At 43.7% G+C, this 27,488-nt stretch overlaps 1 protein-coding gene across 1 annotated transcript in view; it reads left to right on the plus strand.

Moving 5' to 3' along the window:
* The window catches only part of LOC124667743 (GDSL esterase/lipase At1g28600-like), a 35,180-nt gene that overhangs the window by 4,877 nt on the left and 2,815 nt on the right, over positions 1-27,488 (plus strand). The window lies entirely within an intron of this gene.

Raw genomic sequence — 27,488 nt, forward strand, 5'->3', positions numbered from 1 at the left:
AAGAGGTGACGCTTCTTTAAATAGTATGGTTCTATAAGAAGCAAAAGGGTGCCGAACCAAACAGATGGCGCCGGCCACGCAGACCTCACACCCGCTCCGCCGTCCTCTCCCCCTCTACCTTCTCCGGCGCCCTCTCCTCCTCCATCGCCATGCCGCGCACCCTGCAGACCACGTGGGCCAAGCTTACCCTCGCCGCCCGCGACAGGTTACCGTGGACGGAGGAGGAGGAGCGGCAGGACGCGCGTTGGGTCACCGACGACGAGGCGATCCGCGTCGCGGCCGAGGGGGTGGCGAAGAAGGAAGAGGACGCGGAGCTGGTGGAGGCGGCCTGATGACGCGTGAAGCACACTGATGACCCACAAGTATAGGGGGTGTATCGTAGTATCTTCGATAAGTAAGAATGTCGATCCCAACGAGGAGCAGAAGGTGTTGACAAGCAGTTTCGATGAAGGATTCACTGTAAATGCTCACAGACAAGTATTCAGGGGGTTTTGATGTAACAGATGAATAAAGTACGAGTAAGTAAAGTGCGAGAGTAATAATTGCAGCGAGTGGCCCAATCATTTTTAGCACAAAGGACAAGCCGGTTTGTTTACTTATAATAACCAAGCGTTCTCGAGGACACACGGGATTTTAGTCTAGTGCTTTCGCTACATACGGCTAATTAATCTTCATTGTTTTGATAAGTGTTGTGTGGGTGAACCTATGCTAATGTACCGCCCTTTCTAGGACTAATACATACTTGTGATTATACCCCTTGCAAGCATCCGCAACTACAAGAAAGTAATTAAGATAAATCTAACCACAGCCTTAAACTCTAGATCCCGCTATCCCTCCTGCATCGATATACCAACGGGGGCTTAGGTTTCTGTCACTCCGGCAACCCCGCAATTGGCAAACGAGTACAAGATGCATTCCCCTAGGCCCATAAAGGTGAAGTGTCGTGTAGTCGACGTTCATACGACACTACTAGAAGAATAACACCACAACTTAAATATCATAACATTGAATATTACTCAACCATACTTCACTACTAACATTTAGACTTCACCCATGTCCTCAAGAACTAAACGAACTACTCACGAGACATCATATGGAACATGATCAGAGGTGATATGATGATGAATAACAATCTGAACATAAACCTTGGTTCAATGGTTTCACTCAATAGCATCAATAACAAGTAGAAATCAACACCGGGAGAGTTTCCCCTATCAAACAATCAAGATCAAACCCAAATTGTTACAGCGGTGACGGCGTGCAGCGGTGGAGACGGCGGTGATGATGATGAAGATGATGATGATGGTGATGGAGATGATGTCCAGCTCGATGACGGTGACGATGGCGTCGATTTCCCCTCCGGGAGGGAATTTCCCCGGCGGATCTCAGCCTCGCCGGAGAGCTCTTTCTCTCTCGGTGTTCTCCGCTCCGCAGAGGCGGCCGTGGCTCTTCGCGATGTACCCCCGGAGCTTAGGTTTTCGGGACGAAGGCGTACGCGAAGAAAAGGAGGCGAGAGGGGGCTGTGGGCCCCTCCTCACAGTGGCGTCGCGGCCAGGCCTTGGGCCGCGCCGGCCTATGGGGTGGACCCACCTCGGGTCCCCTCGGCTCCCCTCTCGGCTCCCTTCGTCATCCGGAAAAATAGGATTTTTCATATAATTCCCGTCAACTCGTTGATCTTCCGAAATATTGCATTCTGACGGTGCTTTTTCCAGCAGAATCCTGGCTCCGGTGCGCGATCCCCAAATAATCATGAAACATGCAAAATAGATGAAATAACATAAGTATCATCTCCAAATATGAAATATATCAATGAATAACAGCAAATTATGATATAAAATAGTGATGCAAAATGGACGTATCAACTCCCCCAAGCTTAGACTTCGCTTGTCCCCAAGCGAAACTGAACTCGGTAAACAAGACCACATGTTTATGGAGTGAAGAGTCGATAAATAAAATACGGACAAGAAGCATCATATTCATTCACGCAAGACATTCTAGTAAACAACTTCCTCATATAATTGAACTTGAAACAAGTAGAAGGTAATCACAAATAAAGGTGCATAAGGAATCATAATTGGTGATGGCAAACTTTGTTCTTGGTCAGAGAACAGTTAACAGATTATACTTATCTATTGAGCAGCGCTCTCATATTAAAGCTTATGGTAAACTTGCATACTCAATCATAGTGATCATTGATAACTGATACGTCCCCGACGTATCGATAATTTCTTATGTTCTATGCCATATTATTGATGATACCTACATGTTTTATGCACACTTTATGTCATATTCGTGCATTTTCTGGAACTAACCTATTAACAAGATGCCGAAGTGCCAGTTCCTGTTTTCTGCTGTTTTTGGTTTCAGAAATCCTAGTAACGAAATATTCTCGGAATTGGACGAAACGAAGACCCATGTTCCTATTTTCACCGGAAGCATCCAGAACACCCGAGAACCGCCAGAGGAGGGCCCTGGCCGCGCCAGCCTATGGTGTGGTGGCCCCAGGCCCCCTCCGAGGCTGCCCTTCCGCCTATTTAAAGCCTCCGTCGCGAAAACCCTGATGCGAAAAACCACGATACGGAAAACCTTCCAGAGCCGCCGCCATCGCGAAGCCAAGATCTGGGGGACAGGAGTCTCTGTTCCGGCACCCTGCCGGAGCGGGGAAGTGCCCCGGAAGGCTTCTCCATCGACACCGCTGCCATCTCCACCGCCATCTTCATCACCGCTGTTGCTCCCATGAGGAGGGAGTAGTTCTCCATCGAGGCTCGGGGCTGTACCGGTAGCTATGTGGTTCATCTCTCTCCTATGTGCTTCAATACAATAATCTCATGAGCTGCCTTACATGATTGAGATTCATATGATGATGCTTGTAATCTAGATGTCATTATGCTAGTCAAGTGAGTTTTACCTATGTGATCTCCGGGAGACTCCTTGTCCCACGTGTGTAAAGGTGACCAGTGTGTGCACCGTGTGGGTCTCTTAGGCTATATTTCACAGAATACTTATTCACTGATGAATGGCATAGTGAGGTGCTTATTTATATCTCTTTATGATTGCAATATGTTTGTATCACAATTTATCTATGTGCTACTCTAGCAATGTTATTAAAGTAGTTTTATTCCTCCTGCACGTGTGCAAAGGTGACAGTGTGTGCACCGTGTTAGTACTTGGTTTATGCTATGATCATGATCTCTTGTAGATTGCGAAGTTAACTATTGCTATGATAATATTGATGTGATCTATTCCTCCTACATATGCATGAAGGTGACAGTGTGCATGCTATGTTAGTACTTGGTTTAGTCTTTTGATCTATCTTACATTAAAGGTTACTAAAATATGAGCATTATTGTGGAGCTTGTTAACTCCGGCATTGAGGGTTCGTGTAATCCTACGCAATGTGTTCATCATCCAACAAGAGTGTAGAGTATGCATTTATCTATTCTGTTATGTGATCAATGTTGAGAGTGTCCACTAGTGAAAGTGTAATCCCTAGGCCTTGTTCTTAAATACTGCTATCGCTGCTTGTTTACTGTTTTACTGCGTTACTACTGCTGCGTTACTACTGCTGCGTTACTACTGCTTGTTTACTATCCTGGGCAAAGCACTTTTCTGGTGCCGTTGCTACTACTTATTCATACCACCTGTATTTCACTATCTCTTCGCCGAACTAGTGCACCTATTAGGTGTGTTGGGGACACAAGAGACTTCTTGCTTTGTGGTTGCAGGGTTGCATGAGAGGGATATCTTTGACCTCTTCCTCCCTGAGTTCGATAAACCTTGGGTGATCCACTTAAGGGAAAACTTGCTGCTGTCCTACAAACCTCTGCTCTTGGGGGCCCAACACTGTCTACAGGAAAGGAGGGGGAACGTAGACATCAAGCTATTTTTCTGGCGCCGTTGCCGGGGAGGAAAGGTAAAAAGGCACTCATACTCCGGTTCCAGGTAACAATACTTTTCTGGCGCCATTGTGTTTGTGTTCGAAGCTATTTCCTTTAGATCCTGCAATTGCATCTTTTTGTTTCTTGTTTACACTAGTTTATGATGAATATAAAGTGAAACAAACACACTTCTGGGCAGGGACAACGGCCAGGTAACACGAAGACAACTAGAAAATGTTCCAGTGATCAAATCTTTTGCTAAGGACCAATAGAAGAAGAGACAAATAATCGATAGCACAAATCACAGTAGTATTTTCAGCCGGTTGTACTAACCAGAAACGAAGCAGTGGCTTGGACTGTTTCAGGCTGAGCAAGACCGGGATTCAGACCACCACTAGGTAGCGCCTCCTTACTGTGTCTAGATCGTCAAGGATCTGAACAACAACTCGGCCGCCATTTGAAATTTCCGGACACCTATAACACTGAACTTCATTCAACGCCTTGCAGGGTTCCCTTCCCAGCCCCTGGTTTAAAAGGTAAATCGAAGAAAAAATCGAATGGGGCGAAATCATCTTCCAAAGTGCTGGACTGATTCATGGATTAACAAAACGAAAGACAGAAGTGGAGGATTACCGGATGGCGAGGCGTATCCATGATGATGAAGTTGGCCGGAGATGAAAGTCGACGGCAGAGTGGCTCTCCTCTCCTCTCCGAGCAAGAGTCAAAGTCTAAGTCACACGCGACGCACGCGTAAGACGCACCACTTCTAGTATTTATAGATTGGAGAAGACTAAGGTCAGAGGTTTTTCGTTCCAATCTTGAAAACTTGGCTCCACTTATTTTCTCCTAATGAGCTGCCGCTACTATTTGTATTTTCATCGTCAACTGGGAAAAGCATGATAGAAACGGAACACCGCATGCATGGCCTGTTGCGATTCTCCTTAATTAATTGCCATAATAACTACTTCCTATGGTAATCACACCACCCCGTATTTGGAGGACCCGGATCCTTTTAACGTCCTGAAGGAAAGTAGAAGAGCAATACTCTAACTTTGCTTCTTCAAAAAACATAGGTTTTAAGTCTAAACTTATTTAAATTAATCTGTATACAACAAACTTATAGTGTATACTAACATTCCACATACTTGCCATGAAAATTATGAGGTAAGAAAGTTTAGTTTTGGAATTTGTGCTACAGTAATTAGTTGCAAAACGCAATGCAATTGTGCACGCTACAGACTTTACTTCACAATTTTACACTATCCTGCTACTGTAGCTGAGTGACTTGGCTTCAGCACGTTAGAGGAGCTGGTTTCGTATTCCGAAGGATCATATATATGGCCCGTTGCGATTATCATTCACTAATTACAGATTAATTACCGTAATGATTGCATCCTATGGTAATCATGCGATCCCGTATTCTAGGGGCTACAAAATTTGACTAACTGATCGGTTCCAACGTTGACGGGATTCTTATCTTATGGGGGAGTGCTAGGGATCGGCATCCGATTTTTAGCTTCGCATCGGACTTGTGCTACGCCGTATGATTGATTTCATCCGATCCGTGTGATGGCTCCGTCAAAAAGACGTTTGCCCACCCACCCACCCTATAGGGGAGTTTCCAAAACGAAATTAATTAGCTTATGGAGGTGGATTGCTCCCCCTAACCTCTCACAATTGCCGATTTCCATGAAACTAATTCTAGTTTTATGGAAACTAATTAATTACCCTAGCCTTGATGTTAGCTGCTTCCTTATATAGCCAATTTCTTTCCAATGTTAACTACGATCATATAATTGCTTTCTTATACAACAAATTACCATGCTTCGCACACAATTGAAGCTTGCAACAATATAGCCAATTTCTTTCCAATATTAACATGCTCCTCTCCTCTCCGAGCAAGAGTCACACGCGACGCACGCGTAAGACGCATCACTTCTACTACCTCCGTCCCAAGGAATAAGGCGCACACGTATTCCAAGACGAACTTTGACCATTGAAATTGAGTAACAAAATCTTGGTTATATTATATGTAATTAGTATTGTTGGATTCGTATTGAAAAGCACTTTCTAATGATGTTAATTTTATACAAACAATCTTTCTATATTTGAAGTAATACTTAGTCAAACGAAAAGCACGTAAAACGAGGGCGCCTTATTCCTTGAATCGGAGGTAGTAGTATTTATAGGGAAGAACAAAGCTAGAAGTTTTCGTTACATTCACAAAAACTTGCCGCCACTTTTTCGATTCTAAGGAGTTGCCGCTACTGTTTTCGTTTTCACCATTCGCTGAGAGCAGCGATATGATCAACCGTGGAGATTTGTTGGTGATGTGGATTGGCGACATGAAAGGGTAGGTGGAAGGCACCGATTAACTAATTTAGTAGCTCCACCGGAATACGGAACGTAATTAGAGAAAGCATACTCCCTCCTTCACAGTTTATAAGGCACGCGCGTACCCCTAGGTCGCAAATTTAACCTATATAATTTAAATTATATAATACAAAATTTATATCATTAGAAAATAGAACATCTGAACTTTCTAATGATATAATTTTTATAACATATAACTATTGCTAATTTGATCAAATTTGCGACCTAGGGGTACGCGCGTGCCTTATAAACTGTAAGAGAGGGAGTACAAGGAATGCATGTATGTCCAGCGTTAATTTAGTAATTTCATTGGAACAGATGAAGTACTGATTACGAGGCACCCATTAGTTAATTGCCATACATGCATGTATGCCCGGCGCACTTCCTGGAATGGGAGGAACCTTGCATGTCTTGATAGAGCCGGATTTTTATTGAGATTTTGTTTGTATGGCCTTACCAAGATTGCAACAACTAGGCACGCGTACCTAAATCGTTAATTTGATCTATAAAATATACGATAATAAAATATAAGATCTGCAGTTTCTGGTGACATATGTAATATAGTATATCCGATATTAAGTTGGTCAAAACACGTAGGACTAATAAACCGGTATAAAGGGAGTATTTTTTGCGAGGTACGTATAGCATTAGTAGATGACAATTCAATCTCTCCCTAGTACTGCAATCTTTACTTGGGTTGGCATGCTGAACTCAGCGTCCGTCCTACCTAGCCATGAAATCCATGCATTAAGACTCGGTACTAGCCACGGTACGTATCAATCAGCTCATATATAGGTGATTTTTTCTTCACTTGCGTGGCTACCATATGATCGATCACTGACCTTGTTGGCTCTTGCTTTTAGTTTTACCAATTCTGCCAGGTGAAATCAACTCGGGCTTCAACAAACTGAAGGGGATAAAAATGGAGATCGCTTGGACTGAATTCAGCCTATATAGACCCTCCAGGCTAACTTGTAGCCACATAACAAGCACAATGACAGATGCCAATGCACCAGTGATCAACAAAAAATCATAAAAAAAATAGGATTCTGGTGCAATATTAACATGCTTATTTATATTAACATCGATCGCAATCATTACAACAACTTCACAAAGAACACAACACATAATTTGCTCGAATACAGGACACGCCTGGTTCCAGACTCAGTGACAGGCGGTCCTGCTCGAATACAGGACACGCTCGACACAATAACAAGCAAGAAAGTGGCCTACCAGAGCCCAGAACGCTCCTCGTTCGTCTCTTCCAGCCGACCTAATCAACCCACTAAGCTAATCTCGGTAATGCCAATCACAGGATCATATTCTCTGATTGGAACAAAAACACAGCAGCGCCCGAGAAAAAACGACACAGCAGCCGCATAGCCGGTCAGCAACAGAGATGGAGTCAGTTAAGGCGTGTGAGGCATAGAACGCCCCTGCTGCAACAGACCAAGAAGAACCTGAAGACAAAAGCAAAAAAAATGACATTATTTAGACAACACACAGCATCACTTGCAGTTTGTTTTCTCAAAATCAAACTTATGTGGAAGTAAATTTTCTTTACCGACTAAACATTGGAAGCTAGCAAGCACAAGGCATACATTTAATCAAAATACCAAGACATGCAATTAGTTTATGCATTCTAAGGGAATACTCCGAGATCTGCAATGTTAACATCATACAAGCACTTCACTTGAGCTGGGCAGTTAAAGAAGCTTGCAATCATCACAACACTTGAGCCAAGATGGATTCAAAAAGTAGCAGCAACTAGAAGCTATATTTGCATGCATTATAGCTTCCCAGATTGACATCCTGCAATTGAATGTTAGAAACAAGGAAAAGGACTATACCAAAGTGGGTGTCAAGCCCAATCAAAGAAATCGAATATCAAACCCACTAACTCACTCATCCTGAAAACCCACCCAAATTACTATCCTCTTCACAAATAATCAATCATCATCCTAGTGACACTGGTATTTAGACTCTTTTCAAACAGCAAGCACACAAAATTACACGAGTAGCCAAACTTCCAGATTGACAAGGTAACAATTGACAAATACATCTTCTACTGCAGAAAGAAATAGTGATTTAATTGCAAGATTTATCAACTAACAAAATTTGCTGCTCACTGCAACATCCTCGCCACAATACAAACACCAATTTAACTTTTCTTCTTAACAGAAACACCAATTTTACTTGAGACAGAGATAACGAATCAATGACCACCTTTTACTTAACACCAAGCGTGTAACTACCGGGGAAGAATAGAAGCAGGCGCATAACTACAAGGGAAGAGTAGAAGCAGGCACAGTAGAGGCAATCGATCCAGCAAAGTAGAGGACCTATAAACACAAGGCTTGCCCAAAGACAAGACATGTGCACATCACACACATGTTAGGGATTAACCATGATGTAATATACCAATAGTCCAATAAAACACATCAAAACCAATTCCAGGAGATCTGAAAGTTAACTACGCTTTGAGAGTTACATACAACAACACTTTTTACTTTTGCCATGACCAGCTAGATCCAAATTAGTTATGCTACAAGGACTATGAGTCGCTCGACTTGCCGCGGCTTGTCGCGTGACTTGTCGGCCTGTCGCAACCTCACTGTCGACAACCTAGAGCGACACGACTAGTTGAAGTTGTCGATCGACAAGTTGACTAGTTGACGGCAAGTCACGACTAGTCTTTGTTTTTTAGTCGAGCAACTAGTTCTGGGCTGGGACAAAAAGGCCTGCCCGTGAAATCCTACCCCTCCAGATCGAAATATACCCCTCCCACACAGCCGCCTTTCCCCTGGACACCCTTCCCCTTGTGCCGCCTCTCACCTGGCAGTCACTAACTTGCCTATGCCATCACAGAAGTGGAGGCCCTGCCCACTGGACGCAATTGTCACAGTATCAGGTTGCTCACAACTCCCCTATGCCATAAATATACTGTAGTATACTACCATTAGTAGTCTATTTACTTAGCATTTTTTAGTACTTACAAGTCGAATGTCGGCAAGTCTAGCGCTAGTTGAGACTAGTCACGACTAGTCTGTGAGTCGGTACCCCAGGGACAAGTTGTGACTCAGCAACTCGTAATCCTTATTGCTACTACGGTAAAACTAAACCTCAACAAGTATCGCCATCCACTCTAGATGGCCATGATATATCACATACCACATAGACAAGACAAGGGGATACTCACTTATAAACCACCGAGACATAGAGGAAGGCCACAACTCCTGGCAGCTCCGCTTCTCCATCCTGCTACCTACAAACCGACACGTGTGCATGCAATGAGAGATGGGATGGAAACTTTGACAGTAATCTCTGGAATGATTTTCTTTTCCGAAAGGAAATAGCTTTTTGACCATGTCAAAGCAACAAGTGTGAAAGTAAACAGATAGCTAGCTATTAGGTACATGCAGCAGTAGCAACCACAGCTAGAATAGACAGGTAGCTAGTTCTAAGGTTTTAGTACATAGCTACTGAAGACATAACAAAACAGAGATCAAAGCAGCTCCCAGGTCTAGGAGCTCATTATATACATATATAAGTCTACATTATGCCATTAAGTAACTACCTGCAAACCAGTGAGTCGTGGCTGCAACTATCACAACCCTGGAGCTCTGTGAATCCTTCAGTCTACATACAAAGTCCAGGTCTGGAGAAACTTCCAAGTCAGGCATGAGATAGCAAATAACAAAAACCCTCATATTAAATAAGAACTCAAGCTGTAGGTTTAGCCCACATAAAAAAAATTATTCAAGGTTGATATTGATCAAGTCCACTAAACCAAAGAAGGCACTAGAAAGACACATCTTTATATCCAAAACACTCGCCCATTCAAGCCAACATTCAACAGATAGGCAAACCCAGACAAAAAGCCACTTGGCATCTCAAAAATAAAGCCAAATGTGGATAATACTGCTGATGCAGCGTTCTCATGGACTAAGGATACCCATCAGCTAAACTATAACTATCAACAAGAGTATGATAACCCAGCCTGTAGCAGCATCAACACCCACTAAACAAGTAGATCAAAAGGGTACAACAGTACCAATATTAAAGCGCCAGTAGCATAGGCTCACGAGGTAGGAGGTAGAGGCGAAACAATCGAAACTCAATGTCATCTTATTTTCTTAAGTTAACAACAACATATCATGGCAAAAACATGTTATTCAAGAAAATTAACATTGACATATTTAAAGTATACCGTGATTATGCTTAAGCAACATAGAAAAAAATTCTCACATATGATAGCGTTGGGAGCACCCTTAGATTACTACATCAAAGTTCGGTTGGCTACACATGGTATTAAATTTACTACATCAAAGTTCAGGGGTACATATGGTATTAGATTACTTCATCCAAATTTTGGGACATTTCGGTCACATATATAGCGAGTACACAATAACAAGTTTAATAATTAGAGTACACAATAACAAGTTTCAATAATTATAGAGAGATGCCAGCCAGTAAAGAATAAGTAGTGCAACAATTTATCCAGGCTTAAGCTCTACTTCGGAATAAACATGGTGCCTAACCAAGTAGGAGAAAAATTATAATTCAACTCAGCAATCTCCTACCACACATATGTAAAGCCTGAAGCCTGCATGAGGTCACCAGAACAGCAGAATGGACACGGCTACATCTCTTCGCATTAGTCCAACAAGTCCACTAACAAGCACCTACTGACACATAAGAATTACGGAGAATCATTCATTCAGCGACAAAGCCTCGAGATGCTAATAAGCATATAGCACTCGTCCGCCTTTCCCGCCTAATATCGACAATCTGGGATTCACTGCATGCTTTTCTGGTCAACCTGCCGACACCGCCCATCCTCACAGTGAACAAAAGAACAATGTCACATCTCTGAACTTTGATACCCCACACCTAAACAAGAATTACATAACTGCACTAGACAATACTAAAACAGTGCAAGATCAAGCGGACATATGCATTATCATCATAAGATCATACGTCACTAGTAAATTAACAACTCAGGAGGTGGCTGAAATTATGACAAGTCAAGGAAGCCACAACACTGCACGTCAAAGTCCAATTCCTTAGGCTATCCATAACAGCTGACAAAAGAAGACCTTTTCATTCGATTTTGATAGATAACCAAAGATGGATGCAATAGTAGTTATTATACTCAAATAGCTCCAGACTCGAACCAGCGGCAACAAATCATGGACATCAACATAGATACACAGTCACAGGACGTCCAAGCAAGCCTATATACACAGCTACAGGATGGTCCAAAATCTGCAATAGCTATTTCCAGACACAAACATTAATACTGCAACACCAGCGAGAAAATATTGATCACATAACGTGGAACACAAGAGGACGGAGATAGACAAAACTACCTTCCTTGCCTAGGACTAGAGGATTTACAATCTGAAGAACAACCTCTCCTTGCTTGGGACGGTGGCACCGACCCAGAAGACGAGCTTGAGGACCTTTTTCAGCTGGAGCTTGATTGTAGCTTTCGTCTTGTTCACCTTGCTTCCAGAGATTCCTGGTGAGAAACCAGAGTAACGAACTTGCCTGTAATTATCGATAAATACAAATATCATAGACATGAACAGGGGCTATGTACATGATCAAGTCACATACACATCTAGTAAACGACACTTCGCATCCATATTGGGAATGAACTATTAGTAAACAACTGGCTTACAAGGTTCAACCAGCAGGCATTAGTTAACAGAAACAATAAACCCATCACTATTAATTTAGTATTCACTATATCTTTTGTTCTTTAATATTACTCTGAGAAACCAAACATGTCTCTGAGCAAAATATAGTATTAGAGCTACTTAAATGTCAGTCTGTTTGACCCCAAGCAGGATAGCATGCCAAATCAGTTTCTCAAATCATAAGCATAAAAAAATGGATACTAGCGGGTCAGAAACTGTACCTTGTTTATCATAAACTAGCCACTTTGCAAAAATGTGAAGGTGGGCCTGGTTGTAAATAACTAGCTAATACAAATATTCAAGGTACAAACTCACTAAGCTAATCTCGCTGACATCAATCACAAGATTCTGTTCTGATTGTAACAAATCAGCAACAGCACTGCCCGAGAAGAAGCAACACAATAGCCGCATAGCCGGTCAGCTACGGAGGCCGAGTCAGCTAAGTTGCGTGAGGCATAGAACGCCCCCGCGGCACCAGACCAAGAAGAACATGCAGACAAAAGCAAAAAAAAATACATTATTATACAACACACAGCATCGCCTGCAATTGGTTTTCTCAAAATCTAACTTATGTGAAAGTAAATTTTCTGTGCCGACTAAACATTGGAAGCTAGCAAGCACAAGCCATGCATTTAATCAAAGTACCTCGACATGCTATTGCTTTTTTGCATTCTAAGGAAGCACTCAGAGATATATAATGTTAACATTAGAAAAGCTCTTCACTTGAGCTGGGCAATTAAAGAAGCTTGCAATCATCACAACACTTGAGCCAAGATGGATTCACAAAGTAGCAGCAACTAGAAGTATCTGCTTGCTTATTCTTGCTGTTTGGAGGTAAGCTGTGAAATCGAATGTCATAAACAAGGAAAGCGACTATACCAAAGTGGACATTCAAGCCCACCACCTCACTCCTCCTCAAAACCCACCCAAATTATTATCCTCTTTACAAATATCAATCATCATCCTAGTGACACTGATACTCTTTTCAGAGAGCAAGCACACAAACTCACACGAGTAGCCAAATTCCAGACTGATAAGCTACAGTTGACAAATGCATCTACTGCAGAAATAGATAGTGATTGAACTGCAAGATTCATCAACTAATAAATTTGCTGCTCACTGCAACATCCTAGCCAAAGCTCTAAAATCTAGTAGCATGGAGTAGAAGGAGAATATGATAATCCCTTCCATTCTACACAGCGCCACAAAACAAACACCAATTTTACTTTTTTCTTAACAAAAACACCAATTTTAATTGAGACAGAGATAACAAATCAATGACCACCTTTTACTTAACACCAAGTGCGTAACTACCAGGAAAGAGTAGAGCAGGGCACAGTAGAGGCAATCAATCCAGCAAAGTAGAGGACCTATAAACACAAGGCTTGCCCAAACACAAGACACATGCACATCACACATGTTAGGGATTAACCATGATGTAATATACCGATAGTCTAATAAAACACATCAAAACCAGTTCCAGGAGATCTGGAAGTTAACTACGCTTCGAGAGTTACGTACACCAACACTTTTTACTTGTGCCATGACCAGGTAGATCCAGATTAGTTATGCTACAAGGATTATGAGTCGCTCGACTTGTCGGCCTGTCGCAACCTCACTGTTGACAACCTGGAGCGACACGACTAGTTGAAGTTATCGATCGACAAGTTGACGACAAATCACGACTAGTCTCTATTTTTTTAGTCCAGCAGCTAGTTCTGGGCTGGGACAAAAAGGCCTGCCCGTGAAACCCTACCGCTCCAGATCGAAATAGACCCCTCCCACCCAGCCGCCTTTCCTCTGGCCATCCTTCCCCTTGCGTCGCCTCTCATCACAGAAGTGGAGGCCCAGCCCACTGGACGCAATTGTCACAGTATCAGGCTGCTCGCAACTCCCCTGTGCCATAAATATATTGTAGTATACTACTATTAGTAGTCTATTTACCTAGCATTTTTTTAGTACTTACAACTCAAATGTCGGCAAGTCTAGCGCTAGTCGAGAGTAGTCACGACTAGTCTGTGAGTCGGTACCCCAGGGACAAGTTGCGACTCAGCGACTCATAATCCTTATTGCTACTATGGCAAAACTGAACATCAGCAAGTATCGCCATCCGCTCTAGATGGCCATGATATATCACATACCACAACTCCTGGCAGCTCCACTTCTCCATCCTGCAAACAGAGTGCGCAAGCTTAGTGCCAGCAATCACAAATGTTCACAGGCATGTTGAAAGAAAACCAAGAAATATTTGGCAAATATGTTAAGTTGATTATTCTAGAAAGTCAAATAAATTGCAGGGTGACTTGGCCAAAAAATATGATTCTTTAATTACAGCCATGAATCAACAAGATAGGTAAAGGACTATTCCCTAGTCACAACTCACCTGAGAAAATCTTAAATAATAACATAACATTTTACCAGCAGGTATACGATAAAGTAGAAAATTCCTTTTTAGAAACATATTAGAAACAGAATAGTCCCACAGCAGCCATAAAAAGCATGTACACAGTGGACAATCGGGTATACAAGATGAAGTGTCATTAAAATGGAGATTAGTGCATATATACACAAACAACTATAGCGACAGGAACTGATTTCAATAGAACACACAAAAAGTAGAGTTGAAGACAAGAATGGTCCAGACTTCTATGAATGATCACTTCTTCAGTGGACAGCAACTATCAAATATTGAGTATGAATGATGCAACCAGAGCACACTACGATCCTAAATTTAGATGAGTCTCGGTTATTTCAATCAAACCGAAACCCATAGCCATTTCCATCGGTCTATTTGCATGACGTACCAGCAGCGACAAACACAAGTAGAAGCTTGATTCGCATGATGCCTCAGACGTGCAGGCCACTTCCTATCTAGCTAGCTACTCTATTTTTTGAGCCCAAACACGCAAAAGCTAGCTCACAAACCAAGAAGCAAAAGCTAATCAGTCAATGCAAGATTATTCAGCATGAGTCTTGAAAATTTTGTCATGACCCTCCAGCTTTTCTGGACATATATATGCATCACGTGCACAACACAGCTCACATGGCTGCACCTCAGCCTAAACCAGTAATATGCAAATCCACCGAAGGAAACAAACCCTACAGAAACACGCAACTTTCGAATCCGCTGAAACAGGAAGGGAAACAACGAATAAGCATGTCATTGTTATTACATACCAAGCCAGCAACCCACGGAAGCGGCCGGAGGATAGCCCAACCAAATACATAGCTGCGATCAGCAGAGCAGTCCGTTGTCCTCGTTCAACCCCTGCATCACACCAAGCGCAGCCTGCAGATAACAAAAACAGGACATCAGTCACATGTTTATTACCAATACCGGGTATAGTTGATTACAGTCGGTGGGTCTTTGAGCCCCCCAAAAATAGCACGATTAACAATTCCATATACAGTGGCTTAAGGTATATATATGAGCTAAATCATATTCATGGTGAAGCCAAAACAACCATACAAAAGGAAGAAACCTGGCCATGCATCCAAGTAAATTTTGAAACAATACCACATGTCAAAAGATATAACTACAAAGATTGCACCCAACAGCAAGGCCAGCACACCATGTTAATACCATTCTCTCAAAAGACAACCGAGATCCCAGATGGCCGGATCACAGAATATCCAAGCCTAAATGGCCATGCTATAACCAAGGTTATTTTTCTCAGCCGAGAATTTCGGAAACTGGCCGGAAACCGGAAATTTCATTACCCTCCGAGAAATACAAATACCGATAAAAAAACGGCTAAACTTGAATTTAAACTACAATCGTTTGTCAGGTACAGTATGCTTTATTTTTCAAGAAGCTTCATGTGGTGTGGTGGTTAGGTGCCCAGAACCTTCCGTAAGATCTCATCTTCAAGTGGTCCTCCCCAAATTTACCTTTTTTGTCATTTACACTATGTTTCACTTTAAAATGGGCGAAAGGTTGCAGAACTGGGATTCGAGAGAGCGGCCTTCTGCTCTTTCACGGAAAAGTCTCACCACTGCGTTGCACATCATGTACTGCTAGTTTAAGCTAGAAATTTCTTTGTTTGGTGCCAAATAAAATGAATTTAAATTTTGTTTGAATAAACTTGGACAAAAAAATCCCAAGATTTCGCAGTTAACAGAATTTTCCGGTGTACTCCAGTAAAAAACTGTCACCGAGAAAATAAAAAACCTTGGCTATAACAGAGCACATAGAGGAGATAAGAGGAGAATGCAGATTCTCACCTGCGACACCCTTGGTTTCCTTGCACTCTAGCATTGCTGCAATGGCCAGCATTTTCTGCATGAATAGATAGCTTCATTAGTAGAAACTACTACTAACAAAGGTTCCATTCATATATGTCCATACCCAAAAACGAAATAAGAGGACCTATGTACAGGTATCAGCTACTGATCCTCACTGGCTGTGTCGTCCTCATACCCTGTAGGCCTGTACTAGACCAAGCAGATTTCAGCATTGCAGCACTCCTACGTCTAAAGTTCAGTAGCGGGCTTTTGGCAGCGATTCAACTATACATATGGAACTATTACTGTAAACATCACGGTATTGTTTTCCTACAAACAATAAAAGCTCAAGATTCTGTACAGCCTGACATTATCAACAAGCAGTCTACTTAACATCATATTGTTTTAAACGAGACAGAGAGTTATTAAGACCCAAATTAACGACTTCATGCAGATATAACATATTGTAAACATACAAGATCTATATTTTTAAAAAACCAAAACGAAGCTACAATACTAAAATCAAACACTAACACAACATTCCTAAACATCACAGAAACAATGAACTACTTATCGCTGCCATGACCAACTCCTACAAAACAAATCAGGGCATCATGTTTGGGATTATAGCATTATCAAGATGCTAAAATCGTCAATTCCTGAACTAGTTCATGCCCTAAACTCTTAACAGAGCCCAGCCACAAGTCACAGAGGCATAGAGAAACATGTCCACAAGGTAATGATCAACAACCACATTTGTACAGTAAGCATGGCTGCAATCCATTCGGATGCCGATATCGATGAGCTCTTGAATGGAACCAGGCTAAGAAATGAGCATGTACACTATATGACCATAAAAATGGTGTAGACACGAAACTAGAGAGTCCAGGCCAGCAACGAGCATGTACAAACGCTACATGATCAACTATGTACACAAGAGTAAGAAATCACAGCAATGAGGGACCAGAAACTTGCCTGTACACATGGAATCCAAGGAGAAGGCCACCGCCACCGTTGTTTAGTCCTCGTTATCCTCGAGCAAGAACATTGCATGGTCAGGTCAATAAAAAGCAAACACTCGTATTTATAAAAGACTCAAAGTAACAGCAGCAATATTTAGGTGCTTTGCCAAAACAAATACTCGAGGCACTTGAGATTTACATACCTCCCTATGGCAGGATAACCACGATGCAGACAACCAGCAGCAGCCTTCCCCATAAGTCTTCCAGAAAACTTGTGTCTACAAATGTGCAGGATCAATCATCACTCAGGCTACCGTCCGACATCTGCAAGTTGGGTAGGTGGCCGACGGTTGCGGGACGGAGCGGTCTCCGGCATCTACAAGCCAGTTTATTAATTTTTATCAGCATGGAGGCAGTGAATACGACAGAGGTATTTTGATCAGCATTATATGTTCTTTATCTTCATCAAAAGCCATTTTATTAAATTTTATATGTATACTTGTCGTATCGCGGTATTACTGTTTCTAGAAATTGCCATGACCCCGTACTCGTATCGCCGTATCGGTGCTTTGTAGCCTTTCACCACCATAAAATGGGTATTTGTACAAGCCTTTCACACAATTAAAAAAATGACATCTCATAGTACTAACCTAAACAATTTAAACCTCCCTTCAATGGAAGCACAAACTTGTCATCTCCCTTAGGAAAACATACATATCTGGATCATATCCTAAAGTAAAAATCTCCAAGCATTATAACATGATTTATAAGGCTACAAATATGAAATCTTTTCAAGAATGATATAACTTTTCAAGCACGATCAAATTACAGAAAACCGCTACATATCTAATAAAACATTTTCGAGCATAATTAAACCCTTACCTACAAGTTATATATCCGAATAACTTGCATCAAACCAGAACCTCGGCAAGTAATCAACTTACACTTCTGACCATCTAAGCTAAAACACCGAGCGGTTAAATACATCAAAATAAGCAAGGAGCGCTTCCCCTATATCTAGGAGAACAAACTACTTATGGGTGCTGCCTTACACAGGTACCAACACCTCATGGGGGCTCCCAGTTCTGAAATTTCAAATACGAGTGCAAGCTAGCCTCGAATCTGGCTAACAAAGTAGCTGCAGCAAACCTAGAGCAAACCTAGAACACCTTGTAAACCAAACACCGGTGTATGCAATCGCGTAAGAGTGAAAGGTCGCTTTTTTCCCCTACATACACCGAGGGCCGGTGCAGCGTCCTTCGTCACAGAGAGGTAAGGCCTCATCAGCGTGCGTGTATGAGGGGGCGATGGAGCTGCTGCTCTTGCCGGGGGCCGGGTGGAACTTGGTGTCAGTGATGGCGTAACAATAGTTTTCTGTCATGATTCTTAATTCACTTAACACCATGTGTGAAGAACAAATATAGCTTTCTAGCTAATTATACAATGCTGGCACAAACAGCTGCTTATCCAAACTGAAGTGATAAGTTGTACTGATTAAGTTCCTAACTCTTAAATCTATATACAGAAGCAGAAAACTTGTCAGTTACCAAATGACTGTAGGCCTGTAGCTGACTGTAGCTTTCTTGCAAAATTATACAACACTGGCATAAGCAAAAACATAGTGGCCTATAACGGAAAGGAGAAATACTCAAATTCAGGTCCTTCCATCTCGGAATCAAATTACTTATAAAGAAGAAACCCACACCAACAAAATTCATATGCCTTTCAGGCTTTCACCACCACAAAATGGTATTTGTACAAGCCTTTCACACAATTAAAAAAATGGCATCTCATAGTACTAACCTAAAAAATTATAACCACCCTTCAATGGAAGCACAAACTTGTCACATCTCCGTTAGGAAATGAGCAAATCTGCTCCATTTTGAAAACCCATTTCATAAGGTATATATTCCTGCTACCAAGCAAGCTACTAACAGAGTAACAGAACACATATGACATATCTATAAGCTCAATCCGCATCAAGAAAAAATATCAAGTTGCAGAGTTACAAACCATCAATAACATCACTTGATTAACAACAGAACATGAGTTGAAACACACCTAGGAGAAAAGGATTTATACCTTCCAATGGCAGAACCACGTCGATGAAGCCAGGCAGCAGAAAACTAGGAATGTCCTGCAGCTAGGCAGGGGCAGGGGTGGCTCTCGGCTGCCAGTGCATGCTGCGGGATGGCCCGAGAAGCAGGTCACGTGGTGGCATCGCTGGTCATCGGCAATGGAAATAGTTGCGCTGGACGTTGTCACCACACCAATACCAATTGCGATGTAGCACAACAACCAGGCCAAGCACTACTCCTTCCTCGAAGTACAGGTGCAACAGCAGTAGCCGCAGCTCCTCGTGCCAGTATCTTCTCACGGCTAACGGCAGAATTACAAGGTTCAAGTTAGCTAGAAACATGGAAAGGAACTAGTAAATTACATTCGGAGAAGGCAGTGGAAGGTACCTTATTATGAGCCGTAGTCGTTCTTGTCCCCAGTGTTGTCCAAGTGGACCTAGTCGGCGTTCCTAAACCCGCCGCCGCCTTGGTCTGCATGTTCTCATACAGCTCCAGTGCATCTCCACGTGTGTCGCTGCATGATTTAAGCGAGATAGTTGGAATTAACAAGATAGATATAACAATTGAGGTTCTCGAGTTTCCATAAACAAACATATCTGGTTCATATCCTAAAGTAAAAAAAAAATCTCCAGACATTATCACATGATTTATCATTTATGAGGCTACAAATATGATAAATCTTTGCAAGCATTCTATAAGTTTTCAAGCACGATCAAATTATAGAAGGTCGCTACATATCTGACCAAACATTTTCAAGCATGATTCAACCCTAACCTACAATTTATACATCCGAATAACTTGCATCAAACCAGAACCTCGGCAAGTAATCAACTTACACTTCTGAGCATGTGAGCTATAACACCAAGCGGTTACATATATCAAAATAAGCAAGAAGCGCGTCCCTTATATCTAGGAGAACAAACTAATTATGGGTGCTGCCTCACACAGGTACCAACGCCTCATGGGGGGCTTCCAGTTCTGAAATTTCAAATACGAGTGCAAGCTAGCCCCGAATCCGGCTAACAAAGTAGCTGCAGCGATCCTAGACCAAACCTAGAACACCTTGTAAATCAAAGACCGGTGAATGCAATGGTGTAAAATAGAGAAAGATGGCTTTTCCCCACTACATACACCCAGGGCCGGTGCAGCGTCGTGCGGATGCAAGATCTCACCAGCGTGCGTGTGGGAGGGGGGGCGACGGAGCTGCTGCTCGTGCCGGGGGTGGAACTTGGTGGTGGTAAATTAAGGTCATCTGCCGTCTGTGGCTCGCGTTCTGGTCGTCTGCCGTGGCTCGCGTCCTGGTGTCCTCTCCGGCTATGTCAGCGTCCTTCCCGAGCTGCAGAGAAAGAGAAAATGCAGCAGCGTCAGCGGGAGAGGAAGGGAGGACGTGTGGTTAAGGGGGGAGGAAGTCCTGACCAGAGGCGTGCGGTTGTCGGAGGAGAGCGGCGCATCTGGAGGGACCGGTCGGCGTCCTCCTCCTGGACGAGCGCCGGCGAAGGGAGGTCGGGGAGCAGGAGAGCTGATCGAGGCCAGGTTGGTTCGTCCTCGACGGCGGCCGGCAGGGGGTGCTAGGGTTCCGCGCGCGGAAGCCATGGAGGCGCGAGACGGCGGGGTCGGCGAGGGAGATAGACGAAGGAGAGGCGGCGGGGCTGGTGGCAGCCGGCGAGCTGCCGGGTTGGGTGGCCGGCGAGCTGGTCCGGGAATGGATCCCTGGTTGGTTAGGGACGAACACAGTTGGCGTGATTATCTCCAAATCGCATTAAGTGCAGGCTAAATAAAGGGGACGCCTCGATGGTAATGCGTGTCTCCTCATTTTCTCCCCCGCAGTTAAAAGCTCCCTCCCGCAATAATAATTAGTACCAAGTGTTGTGTTTTTGGATCCAAGGTTCGTTTTGGTTCGTTTCGGCCGTCGGATCAGTTGCATTTGAAGGTTCGGATCAGTTATTATGTGTCAATCCATGGGAGGCGGGTAATGGTGATCTCATTGGCTGGGATGACTCCAAAACCCAAACTCAACCAACAACACATGAACATCAAAATAAGCAAGGAGCGCTTCCCTTCGACATCGATGCCGTGTAACTGTCCTTCCCCGATATGCTATGCTACTCAGAAGGTTCTTCGTTGAACCAGAACCAGAGCCGGAAGTGCAACTTCATGCTCGGCTAGAGTCGGGGCACGTACTACCGAGAAGCTTAGTCACATGAGTGGAATTTACGGAGTCGACACGACACTCACGGCAACGCACACCTCAGGCGAGCTAGACGGGCGAGGCAAAGCTAAGCTAAGTCAATACTTGGTAGCTAGCCAACATGGGGATGTGGAAAGCTAACTAACCAACCAACACATATGATTCCAACTAGAAAACTAACTCGCCAATTAAGCTAGTCCACTCGGACACCAACTTGATCTTGCACACCAACATCAAAGGCTCCTCCCAAACAAAGTGGTAGAATATGGGTCTTGCTCCTACACCATCATTACCGGTATGGCGAAATTGACATTTCCTAAGCCAAAGGGCACTTGTATCTTTACTAAAGACGATGTTGCCCCCTACCCTAAGATTTGCATGCATCGTCGCTACAATGGCACTCTGTGTCGGGTAAATGCGTGTTATATCCCCCTAACACTAGCAGAGAAACACAGGAATGGTGATTTTTCATGAAACCTCTCTACTTCATGCCGGCAAAAACATGAAATGATGGGTAATATATCATTTCATGAACAAAGTAACATCACACGGCAACAAATGAAATTGTATGCCCTGTGTCTCCTATCAATAACGCTCAACAACAAGACGAGCATGAAATGAAATTATTGTAGCTATCTCCAGGCATGAAGGAAAGGCCTCAATAAAGTACGGCAACAAGATGGCACACAATATGACGAGTATTATGCTATAATTAATTAACATGGGCACTAAGGAATGCACATGAAATTGTATGCCATTTAAAAGATGATAATCCAGGGTAGGGTGTGAGCCCAACCGGTACGTGTGAAGGAACCCAGGAGAACAAGGGCGAGAAAAGAGAGGATAGGGAAGACATGACAACTAAAGAATAATATTAAAAAGTCGAGGAAAATAAAATGAGCGCCAAGGGCCAATTGTGGACCTTATATACCCATATAATGACCTCATGCAAAAGGGAAATGTGTTTTACTTTTGCTCGCGTGATTTCATGCATTCCCTTCCTGAGGGGCCTATGATGTCCACCCCCTAAACACTTTTAGTCAAAACTTGTAATTTCATGTGACTTTACTCTTTTGGGAAATACTTATGTACTTGCATCCATGGATGTGGGTATTTCCCTCACCGTCCACTTTGCTTTGAGATTCGGATAAAAGGAGGACATAGAGATATTTTTCATCTACCACGGCGAGCGGGAATCACGAGGAATAAACGACGGTCAAAAACACACCCACACCCATGTGTGTGTGTGTACAAAACCCATTCCCCTACTCTATTTATGTTAGAATAGGTCATAGAAATATGTTCAACCTAAAAAAGATTTCAAGTCTTTACAAGAGTTGGGTTTGTCACCTCAAAGTCGGTGTTTTGCACTACAAGTCAACAATAGTCCTAAACCTTATATTTTTGGGGTATGCATCTAGGGTTTAGACCTATATTTGTACCAACAAATTTTAAACCAATGTCTAAAGCCTAGAGCGCCAATGCAAACACAGGAAGAGGCTACCTGCGGATCAGCCACCACGAGCTAGTATATCTCAGCCGTCCACAATGCTCCATCCAAGGTCCGAAAGACACGCTGGAATTTCCACGCGTCGCTGTTCTACCGCGCGGGCCGGAAGAAATTATTAGCCTGACGCTTCAAAATTCGAGCGGCGAGAGACCAAAATCGAGACCATCTCAAAATAAAAGAAAAAGAACCCCACACCCACCCTTGTCGAGAACCACTCCTCCCCACCGAACCGCCGCCTTCCTCCACCTCCGCCGCCTCCATGCCTCTCCGGACCCCCATCCTCCCCCTCTCTCTATCTGAACCACCAAATCAGACCCCAACACACACCCTAGCCTAGGATCCATTCGGTACAGAGGAGAAAGGTTCGGCCTTTGTCCTCCATGCATGGCGGACGGCGGCGCGGCTGCGGATGGTGGTGAGGCGGAGGGGAGACGGGGCGTCACCTGCGGAGGAGCAGGAGGTCCATGACGACGCCGGCGCCCCGACATCTGCTGGTGGTGAGCTGGCTCGGCGAGCGGCTGCTCCGCGCGCGGCAGATGCGGCCGGCCAGCTAGCCTTCACCGACATCGGCGACCTCAGGGCTTGCAGCACACTGGCTACCGTGTACGGCGCCACGGATGGCTCCAGCACCGTCCACCCCTCCTTCCTCTTCGTTCCCCATCGAATCCGGCCAGCACCGCCGCCTTCTCCTCCGATTGCAGCAGCCAGTGCTGGCTTCTCGTGGTTGGGGACAGAGAGGTGATTGCCGGGGATGACATGCGCGTCCTCGCAGAAGGGGAGGAGGCGGACGACCTGGATGTGCTCGTCCAGCCCCAGCTCGAGGGAGGAGGCGTCCTCGACCCTGACACTGGCATCTGAAAGGTCAAATTTTTTTCTTCTCTGGCTGCCTACGGTTTGGGTGTAGATTATTGCCATTCGTGATTAAGTGTTTTGCAAATCTGCTATTGCTGATTAAGTGTGTATCCTCCCAGAACGAGACTAGGACATGCTCGAGGAGGAACTCGTCCAGCTCCAGCTCGATCAAGATGTCCTCAACCCCGACCGTGTCCACGCCCTGCACAAGTTCATGCTTTCCCCCTGTTCTGCCATGTCCTATGCAGCCTAGCTTTGATACTGCTAGTACTGATTAATCACTCCTTCGGTTGGTACTGTATTTACTGCATGAATTGGATCGAATTTGTTTCATTGTTATACTAGTTTACTTGGCTAGGGTTGGATAGTAGTTCAATTTTTCTCTCTACTAGCTCCTACATTGTTTCAGTGTTATTTGACTCTGAAATCTTTCATCTTTGGTACAGTTATGAAATTCTTAACAGGGAATTGTTCTGTTGTATGAATCCACTTTGGCCTAGAGTCATTCATACTGAATTTTGGTATATTATAAAGTTTTGGGTCCCATTTATGTGAGATAGGTGTATATCCATAGATGTTTCAGTTTGAACTTGTTTTAATCATTGGCGTGGCGTGCAAATTTAGCTAGTTATCTCAAGCTTGTCACGATGCATCAGTAGAGCGTGCTTCTGCAACCCATTTCCTCTTCTTTGCAGATATGATATTAATTATCGTGGAACATATTACACCTACATGTTTATATGATTTTGCTAGATTAGGGTTGCTATCAATACATTATTTGCTTCTGCCTGCATGGATCTGTGCAAAATTAAGTATCAACTCACCATGTATAACCTATCTCTACGCAGATATTGCCTTTACACTGTCAGACCCAAGGAGAGAGCGCTCCAGCTACATAGAAAGGGATACGAGGCCTTCAAGAGGTTGTGATACCATAACTCACACTTCCAAAATTTCTATAATTTTAGCTGTTAATATTTCCTAGATCTTTCTTGTAGAAACTTTCTTCTTTTTAATAGTCTGGTGTTGATTACATGTCCAGGCGCTTCATGCCACTGCAGCGACCTCGCTGCCGCTCTCCAGGCGCTTGCCAACTTCAGCAGCCAAAGGTCGAATTTCTTTCTGCTGGTATACATTGCTGCCATGCATGGTTTTTGAGTCGCGACTCAAAAGTGAGTCGCCAAACCCTGTGACTCATGTATAGTCGACCAAAAAACATGTATAGTCGCCATAAGTCGCTGTATAGTATAAGTCGCTGTATGCAACGACTAAACAGCGGCTATACAGCGACTCAAAAACCATGCTGCCATGCTAGGCAGTAGTGTTCTGCGTATTGTGCTTGGGTCATGGCCTTGGTGCCCCAGCCGTGTCCGCGTCTAGTGCATGCCATGCACTATGCTTTGGTGGTAGCTAGTGTCTGCTATTTGATAGTATTGTTTTTGTGCTAGCCATGCACTATTTGGCACTACTGCTGTGCTATTTGTGCTAGCCATGCACTATTCTTGAGGCTTTCTTATATTTTTTTACTGTGATATCATAGTTTGCGTATGATAATTGGTGGGCATTAGACACAAGGAGAGCAATCTGAAGTGTATTTTCTCGGAAGCATGACATTCATATGGTTGATCTTTTTTTATTATTAATCGCTGTTTACTGCAAATGCGCAGACTTGATTCACACATTTGAAAATCGGCTCTTCACCATTTGAAAAGATGCTTTGTTTGCAGTGTGTGTGCGGTTGTTATGCATCTGACCTTTGGTCAAATTGCAATGTGTATTGTTGACTTTCTTTTGAGTCTTCTATGTGCATGCTCTGCCAAGAAATTCAACTGTTGCTTTTATTGGCTTGGCTAGTCGATTCTATGTAGTTCCTTGTGTTTGAGATTTCAAAATGTAGAAAGAGGCACGCTGATGTTAGCCGAGTCCCAAAACCAGTTTTGGAGCTGAAAGAGTGATTTCAAAATACTAATGGTCACTTGTGGACCATATGGAATGTTTGCCAGCAGCAAGGTTGAATTAGTAATCACAAGAATGCCAGTTTTGTTTTAGCAAGGTTGAAGTACCCACTGTAAGCAATTATATCTGGTATTGGTGATAATGTTTTTTCTTTCTGTTTTCTGCAGGTTCTGGGTGGCAGGGGAGTGTGAGGATGACGCTGTCTGTCCAAGTGCTGGATACCAAAGGTAGAATTTCTCTCTTTGGTCGCGCTCTACTGTTAGACCGATTGGTTATTGTCTGCTATGTTTTCTTAATGTTGTGAGAGAAATTCAGTGTTTATATCAATTGTTAATGTTGAGGTAGACATATATCGAGGCACTGTACCTGGGAGCAGCTGAATTTTCAAGTTCATCTTTAAGTTGCTTCTATTCAAGTTTCCCAAGTCATTTTCTCACTTTGAAGCTATCATCAATCTGATAAGAGTTGTTGGTAGGATTTTAGTAATGGCACTAATAGATAGTGGTTCTGTTGTGATGTTTCAGAGTCGTTGATCTTTGATTTGGTTTAAGTAGTACATACGTAAATGTTGGCATGAGTGTACTGTCCCAGGTGTTTTTCTTGCTGGGTGATGAACGGATAAGTGAATGAAGTGTCCATTTTAGCAGATGTTATTTCGAGTCTTTTGTAAATCCGAGTGTTTGCTGACCTGATGATGCTTTGTTCTTGTTTGATGATAACGAGGAGGATTCAACAACGGCAGTGGTGGCCTTCTTGTTGGACTCCATATGTATCGGGGAGTTTCTGGTTCGTGGTTGGTGTGATTTCGTATTTCTTGTGTACACAGTTGATCATCATATAGTAGTATGATGTATACTGCATGTTGAAGGCCTTGGCCCTGGAGCCTCCAGTTTTGTGTCTACATGGCTTTATGGCCTAGTAGTATGACGGTAGTAGTTGCTGTGTCGTGCGAGTTTTATTCAAGCTGTATTTTGTGACTTTGGTACCAGGAACCAACCAGATGTTGCTAGGAAGATTGGGTTTGCTAGAGTAATTTTTGGGTGAAGCGGAATGTTGTCGCCGCTGCCGCTGGCAGCTCTAGCAAACATTGGTCGTAGCATCACGGCTTGGAACTCCTCCGCCGCCCCAACATCAGCGACGGAGTGGCCCCAACTCCTCCGACGTCCATGGCGTTCTGACGAGCTCGAGCCCGTGGGGGCGGAGCTTGGCAAAACCGGTGTGTGGCTGGGCGGTGACCGCGACGCGTGGTGGGGGGCAATTTGGCAAAAGTCATGGCAAAGGAAAAAAAAAATCGGGATATTGCAGCTCTTTGGAATTCAAGCAGTAGGGTAACCTGGGTCTCTAAGCGACTTGTATTTTGTGTGAAAAAGTTGGTTCGCGAGCAAGTTGCTGCGGCAAGGCAACGGGAAAAAAAAGAAGAAGCTACTGTAGTATCCACTGTTTGTTTGCAACGGGAATTAAAGTGTGCGTTTCGAGTTTGGCGAGCAAGCTGACCCAAGGAAAGGAAAAAAGAAGAGAGCAAATTAAAATCGGCGCGAGGCAGGCAAGCCGACGGTAATTAAGCGCGATTCCTTGCCGCAGCCGGCAATTAATGCAAGAGGCAGTATTGGAAGAAGAAACGGCGCTTATTTCTGTTTTGGACCCCACACGGCGCACGCACTTGTCATTCTCGTGTGGCGATGGGACGGCTGTGTGCGCCCGGCCCGGTGCGTGTCTTCCGGCTTGCGCAGCGCGCGGGACCCGGAGTGCCTGAGCTGGTTCA

Source organism: Lolium rigidum, chromosome 6 (genome assembly GCF_022539505.1).
Source record: "Lolium rigidum isolate FL_2022 chromosome 6, APGP_CSIRO_Lrig_0.1, whole genome shotgun sequence".
Lineage (NCBI taxonomy): Eukaryota > Viridiplantae > Streptophyta > Magnoliopsida > Poales > Poaceae > Lolium > Lolium rigidum.